Raw genomic sequence first — 7,681 nt, 5'->3', positions numbered from 1 at the left:
TTTTCATGTGGTATGTCATATGTGACATCTGGTGTGAGGCAGGTAAAGGCCTGGCTGCCATCATTTTGAAGTCTATCTGCAAATAGTTTGTACTGAAGCTGATTGAAAATAGACTTCAAAGGCAGGTCCCTTTCAGGTTCCCACCTGGTGTCATAATAATGTCAGATGATTGACAAGTGAGCTGCTGCACCCCCTGTCAAAGGTGGTCCCACGGTGGGGTGGGGAAAGGAAGGATCCAGTCCACTGACCAGATCAGCTTTCCCACCCTGCAATAAAGGAACAGAATGGGAAGAATTTGAATGGGCCATGTGGTTCCATGATGGCTCCAATTCTATAACACACAGAAGGCCTCCAATAATATTTCTGAAAGAGAGCCCAGGCAAAGTTGTTAAGGAAAATTATATGTCACACTGAAATTATACAACTCTGATTATTGCTTGTTTAAAGGTTTTTTTTTTTAAAAAAGGTAAAAAATTAATAGAGCAATTAAACTAAATTATATTTGAGCCTCATGCTGGCACGGACCCAGGATGGAGAGATCTGATTTGATAATGTCCACCATATTGGTCTGCACTCCCTTTCAAACGATTGAATTGCTGTGCGAGAAGTGTTTTTAATTAGAATATTGCATGTTTTCCCTTGAAATGTTTATTTAGGCTCACAGCTAAAGTGCTGGAGAGGCAGCATTGTCTTACTGAAATATTTCAAGTCCTTTACGTCCTTTAGAGTCAGGGGAGGGAGGAAAACGCATACAGGCGTTCAGAGGCAGTATCCCTCTGAATAGCAGTTGCTCGGGAGATGGGGAGGGTGCTGTTGTGCTCAGTTTCTGCTTGTAGGCTTCCTGTGGGTCTCTGGTTGGCCACTGTGAGATCAGTGTGCCTGGCTAGATGGGTCACTGGCCTCATCCAGCAATGGCCTTCTCATGTTCATGTTAGGGTGACACTTTCATTTGTCCAATTGAAACGTAACAAATCAGTGTGCAAGCTTCAGAGCGCTTGGGAGCTCTTTGCTGGGCTGGATAATAAATGGTGTGGGGGAGGAAGGTTGGCTGCTGGTCAATCCATAGGGTCTGCATCTGGTCACAGTCTTAATACAGACACTGGCGGAGGAGCAGGGGGGTGGGGGATGTGGCTAAGGATGATAGGAGTTGTAGTCAAGAAACATTTGGAGGGCACCACATTGCAATGGCGGAGCGAGCTGCTCGGTCACCCGGGGCAGCAAACCCGGGGACCCAGCAGCGGCGCACATGCTCAGCGGTGCTGTGTCTAGACGTACGCACCGTGCATCATGTGTCATATGCAGCGGCGTGGACGCAGTGCGTATAATGCACTGCGCATGCATGCCGCACCATAGAGGCGCTGCTGGGCGGGACCCGGGGTGGAGCAGCCTCTCTCTGCAGCTTGAGAGCACACCGACAAGCAGGTTTGCAAGCAGGCTGCGGGGCAAGGCTGCTCCACCCTGCGGCCTGTCTGGGGCACGCCGGCGGGGTGGAGAGGGGCCAGCCCAAGTGTCACCCCCCTCCCCTGGAACCCAGGGTGAACCGCCCCCTCGCTCCGCCCCTGCCACATTGTCAACCATTGCTGTGTATCCTCAGATCCTTCTTCAGATGATAGGGAGGCTGATTACAGAGCTATGGTGCACTTGGACGGTGTTCATGGAACATGCAATCAACGTTGAGTAAATGGCAATTCCCTGCACACATAATAGATCGCTGCCCCATAAAAGTTGTATTCTGCATGCATCCCACCATGCTTATTTTGGTTTTGCTCCAGTATTGCCCATTAATTCTGTGTCCCTTCCAACTTACAATTTCCACTTTCCATGTTTCTTAGCCAAAACCCTCTCCATGCAGGAACCCTGGAATATGTCTGTTTCTCCAGTGATAATATCAGTAGCATCTGATTTATGAAAAATGCATAAGTGTGACTTGGGAACAGCTTGTGCTTTCACACTAAATAAAATGGAAAGACAGAAGAGGGAACTCAAAATGTCTATGAATATATTTGTGTAAACAAATGACTGTCATAAATCTTTTTGCATGATTGCCTTGCTTTGTGGCATATCCCGGGGGGAAGTTCTGCAGGGGGAGAAATGAAAGGAAAAGAAAACCCACAACCTATTTCTAGAATGAGGGAAATGAGAAAAAGAACTGTCTTTGCAGATGTAATTATGCAGTTCATGTAGACCACATTTGTCTGAGGGGAGAAAAGGGAGGATGCATTTCTCAAGTGTTATTGTGATTGCCACTGGGGCTCATGGGTCCTTTGTCAGTGCCTTGCCCTAAGTAAGCCTTGATCCATGCTACCAAGCACCAGTCAGGCAATGGCTCTTGTGGAGGCCATGTTTGGACACTGCCTTGAGGCTCTACCTGTGGGAGCAGGAGCAGGGCAGTGCACTCTCATTCTTCTGCCTACTGGAAGGGAAGGAGTCTATCTGCAGAGCCTCGGCTGGATTGAAGAGTTGGGGGAACCTTGAGGTTATAAAATGTCTCAGAAAACAGGAGACACAAAGAACAGGCCAGGATAGCTAGGCCTGAAAATGCAGATCTACCAGACCCTCCAAGTGTCTCTACTTTCCAGGGACAGTCCCAGATTTACAGAAGCCACCCTGGTTTCTTATTTGATCCTGGAATGTCCCACTTTTCCTTAGGATGTCCCTATATTCATCGGAGAAATGTTGGAGTTATGTGACCCACTCAGCCAAGGAGATAAGTAACTAGACAATCTTTAGAAGACATCTGAAGGCTGCCCTGTAGAGGGAACTTTTAAAAATGTTTAATGTTTTATAATGTTTTTATATATGTTAAAAGCTGGGGCAGCCCAGTCGGATGGGCAGGATATTAAAATTATTGTTGTTGTTGAATTGGACATTGCTATTTTCATTGGAGAAATGTTGTTGTTGTTGTTGTTGTTGTTGTTGTTGTTTCTACCCCGCCCATCTGGCTGGGTTTCCCCAGCCACTCTGGGCAGCTTTCAACAGAACATTAAAAACAGATACTCTGTTTGGCAGTCATATGGATAATTAATTCTGTTTTCTGCATTATGGATCTGGAAATTAATCCAGAAGAATGGCAAATCAGACTGGAGAGGGGGCTTTCCATTGGTCAACAGGTATTATTTTGTCTTCCTTGTTTGAGACAGGGATTATTTAACACAGCCCTACCATGAACCCGATACCTTCTTCATGCAAAGCACATGTTCTGCCACTGATCCATGGCTCCCAGTATCTAAAAGAAAATGGAGATGTATCACTCAAGTGGTATTCTGCAGCCAGCTGCAAGTATGCTCCTTAATGGCTGAGAGGGGGCAATAAATGAAAAGTGTGACAGAACTATTCATTAAATGCACAGCAGTTGCTTACCTCAAAATTTTTGCCGGCGCATATTTTCTGTTGCTCATCTCTCATGCTGCTTGGGACAGAGAGCTAATTACTGTTGACTCAGTTCCTGAGCTCAGCAAACCGATGAAGTCAGAAACTCTGTCCTCTACTTTAAATGCTTATGTCATGTGATTTAGATTTTGTTGCAAGCATCAACATACTCGGACCTCCATCTTAACTTGGAGAGAGGGAGGAACCGGCTTCAGTTCACATTTAAAGGTGAATCTGCTTTATTTGCACTTCTGGAAATGATATGTGCTGAGTTTTGCAGCACAATTCTACAGCCAAGTCACCTATGAAAATATTACTAGAAATAGCATACAATACGAAGTGTATTTGGCAAAGCTATATAAAAATGGTGTCTATTAGGAGAAATTTGGACAACAATGAAGACCTCCCCCAGGCCCATTGAGTCCTGCATTCTGTCCATGCAGTGGCCAACCAGATGCCTATGGAGTACCCACTAGCAAGACATGAGTGCAAAAGTTCTCTCTCACTCATGTTCCTCAGCAGCTGGCATTCAGAGGTATATTGTCTTTAATACTGGAGATAGCACATGGACATTGTGATTAGTAACCACTGAAAGCATTATCCTCCACGAATGTCTAATATCTAATCCCCTTGTCCGCAATTCCACATATTGTGGAAGCAAATGCAATCATTTAATTGTGCCCAGTTTGAAGAAGTGTCTCCTTTTGTCTCTTCGCACACTCCCACTCTTCGGTTTCAGAGGATGAACCTGGGTTCAGTTGTTATGAGGGAGGAAGAAAAACTTCTGTCTTACCCTCTTTCTCCACACTTTTTATACATTTGTACATTTATATCATGTTCCTCTCATACGCACTTTTTGTTGCTCCACGTAAATTGTTGTACATGAGCCGAGGTGTTGGAGGGGGTGCCAAGCATTGGGCACATATTTTACACATCTGGTGGGCATGCCCAGGAGTCCAAGTCTTTTAGAAGACAGTGTAATATTCCAGTTGGTTAATATTATTAAATACTCACATGCACCCTCCACATAACTAGCACTTCTCAGCATCTTTATGGAAGACGAGTCTATTTCATATAATAGAGAATTAATGGGATACGTACTTGAATGCTGCTAGACCTGCCATTGTGAAATTTTTGAGAGACATGACAGGTGCCACTGTAGACTACTGGCCTGCAAAGATGTGGGATATTGCACTGTTAGAAACATTGGTACACAAACTGAGGGTCACAAGAGGTCAAAGTAAAAATGACAACTTTATTTCAATCCAATATGATTTTGTAACGTATGTGAACACCCAGGAGCATGATCATTCTCCACCTGTGGCTTTCAAATAGATTTGGATGATTTGACATGCTTGTCCTTTGTCCTTTGTTTTATTGTCTTAGTGCCTCCTAGGTGGTTTTCTGTCTTGGTGGGCCCAGGTGTTCTGTAAGAGAAGCAAAGAAACAAACTGATTTGTGAGGTTCGTGTGATGGTGCTTACGAGTAACGAAGCAGGAACCCAAACAGTCTTTTGGCAGTTTTATTGTGCAAACTATTTACAGTGCAGAGCTACGAAAAGCATGTCTGTCTCAGTCGCTGGCAGAATCTGGGAGTGGCCCCTTCCGGCTCCTTCCCCAACATAAGAGCTTCGTCACCCCAAATCTCCTCCTACCCTCCTTGCATTTCACCCCTCTGTGCAATTGGGGCGCCGGAAATGGCGTGTTTCCCTCCTGACCAGCTGAGTGAGGTGAGGTGCTGGGGCTCTCAGCAGCATCCCCGAGCCCTCTCCTCTCCCGGCTGGCCCCTTCCCCTTCCTCCCCACTGGAGGTGTGGCTGCTCTTCGAGCTGGAAAAGGTGCTGCTGCTCAAAAGGCGTTGGAGCTCTCTGTATGCTAACGGATCCTCTGTTCCCCTCAGCGGGCCAGGAGGCAGTTCCCTGACATGATTAATCCAAGATGTCAAAACATTATTCGTCATTATACTTACCTGAATGGACCCAGTCTTCCATTTTTCCGTAACTTCACTCAAAGCTCTGTTCTATTATCTTATATAGATCGATTGTTTGTTTTATATTTGCTGTACAGCAAAAACTCAATAAACAATTGTTATAAAAAAGCCTCAAATGTTGTAACTTGGTAGGGTGCTGGATGTGTTTGACAGGTAGTAGATACTGGCAGTTTTTCAAGGTTATACTGAGTTTTAACTTTCTGAAAAGATAATGATTCTAGAAGTGAGTTTCTACAATCTCCTTGGGAATGTGCAGATGGTACCTAAAATTTGAATGCATTCTCCTGGCATGGGAATGAGCAATTTAAAATTAAGATTTCTGAACTGGAATCCTGAAACCAGCTTCCAGAACCTCCTTTGTGTTGTTTTCCTGCATTCTTATAATGCAGAGAGATGTTGGAGATGTATTGCTGGAATTGCCTTATTGAGAAACATGTTGTGGGCATGTCCAGTGATGCAGTCATTTTGGGCAGAGTTCATTATTCATATAATTTTCTATTGGCAAACTCCTTAAAATCTGAGGATCATGAGAGTATAAGATTTCTAGTCCTTATGACTGTTAAGATGAGAGAAAGACAGATGCTGGAAAAGGTGTAGGCAACACTGAATAGGATGTAAATTTTGATATGGAGCTTCAGTATCCTGAAAAGTTCCCTGCATAAATATATTTGCAGAATAAATTGTGCAAAATGATGACAAGCATATAACAGATGCCCATTGCCTGATATATATAATTGAAGAATCCGTCTTTTGGGGGTGGTGGGGTGGGGGTGGAATATGGATTACCTGTGTGCATCCACACATCCATTCAAAAGTACACAGAGCCTGTGTACCCCTATCAGCACAAAAATTTGATGAGGCTCGAGTGCCCAGCCTAAGCACTCAACATTCAAACTGCACCTTTCCATTCCATGTTTATTTCCAGATTTATGAGTCATAGAGTGGTACCTCGGGTTAAGAACTTACCGGTAATTCGTTCTGGAGGTCCGTTCTTAACCTGAAACTGTTCTTAATCTGAGGTACCATTTTAACTAATGGGGCCTCTCGCTGCCACTGCGCCGCCAGAGCACGATTGCTGTTCTCACCCTGAAGCAAAGTTCTTAACCAGAGGTACTATTTCTGGGTTAGCGGAGTCTGTAACCTGAAGCGTCTGTAACCTGAAGTGTCTGTAACCCGAGCTACCACTGTATTTGCAAATTATAGTTACATGATACATTTTACGTGCATAGAAAAGAATGTATACACTTGCCTGAGAGTAGGACCCAGTAAATAACAGTTCTGAGTAGGCTTGCACTGTCAGTGCCAAACAAGAAGCAAGGCTGCTTGTGTGGTCTACAGAATGGTGTCTGAAATGCCTCCTGGAAACAAATGCTAAATATCAGGGCCGGCCCTAGCATTAGGCAGAGAAAGGCCATTGCTTCGGGTGGCAGATGCTAAGGGGGAATAGTGGCAGCCCTCTGAAACCTGAGCCTCGGGGTCATGCAAAACTGTTGGGAGGATAGAGATGTTGCGCCACATGACCTGTCCCTGCCTCCTGTGGTAACTACTCTGCCACCTTCAGGTGCAGTAGAGCAGGTGACTTAAACCTTTTCAGATCCAGGAGACACTTTTAACCCAAACATGTGTTGTTGGACCCATTTGTTAATATTTACTATATATTTGCATTATTGCAATGCTCTTGTTCTGACCCACCTTGGATCAGGCCCCAGCCCATTAGTAAGTCCCAACCCACCAGTTGAAGGCCAGTGCAGTAGAGGATATTATTCAAATGCCAGTCAACCACCAATCTAGTTGGCTTGTGTACAGGTATATGAAACAACACTGCATAGTCAGAGACCTGCTAACTAATGGACTAAAAAAAAAAGGCAGAGATCAAGACATCGAATGGAAAGTGAAAATGATGAAACAAAGAACATTTGAATCTGCAAATAAATGTGGAAAGCTACTAGCTTGGCAATTAAAGAAAAGACAAAAGGCAAATGTCATCAGTAAACTGGTAGTAAATGGAAAAAATGTAGAGAAACCGGAGGAAATCAGATGGTGCTTTCAGAGATTCTATAAACAACTGTACAAGGAGGAGAAGATAGATGAAGCAGAGATAGACCGATTTCTGGAGAAGAACGGATTGCAAAAGGTCCCAGAGGAAAAACTAACAACTCTCAACCACCCAATAACGACACAAGAAATAGAAGATGCAATAAACAACATGCAACTGGGGAAGGCTCCAGGACCGGATGGATTAACAGCAAAATATTACAAGACATTGAAAGATTGGCTATCACAGCCGTTAAGAGAAATTTGCAATAGAATACTAGAAGGAGATA

The sequence above is a fragment of the Lacerta agilis genome, chromosome 17 (assembly GCF_009819535.1).
Source record: "Lacerta agilis isolate rLacAgi1 chromosome 17, rLacAgi1.pri, whole genome shotgun sequence".
In the NCBI taxonomy this organism is placed as follows: Eukaryota; Metazoa; Chordata; class Lepidosauria; order Squamata; family Lacertidae; genus Lacerta; species Lacerta agilis.
This window is presented reverse-complemented; position numbering follows the sequence as displayed.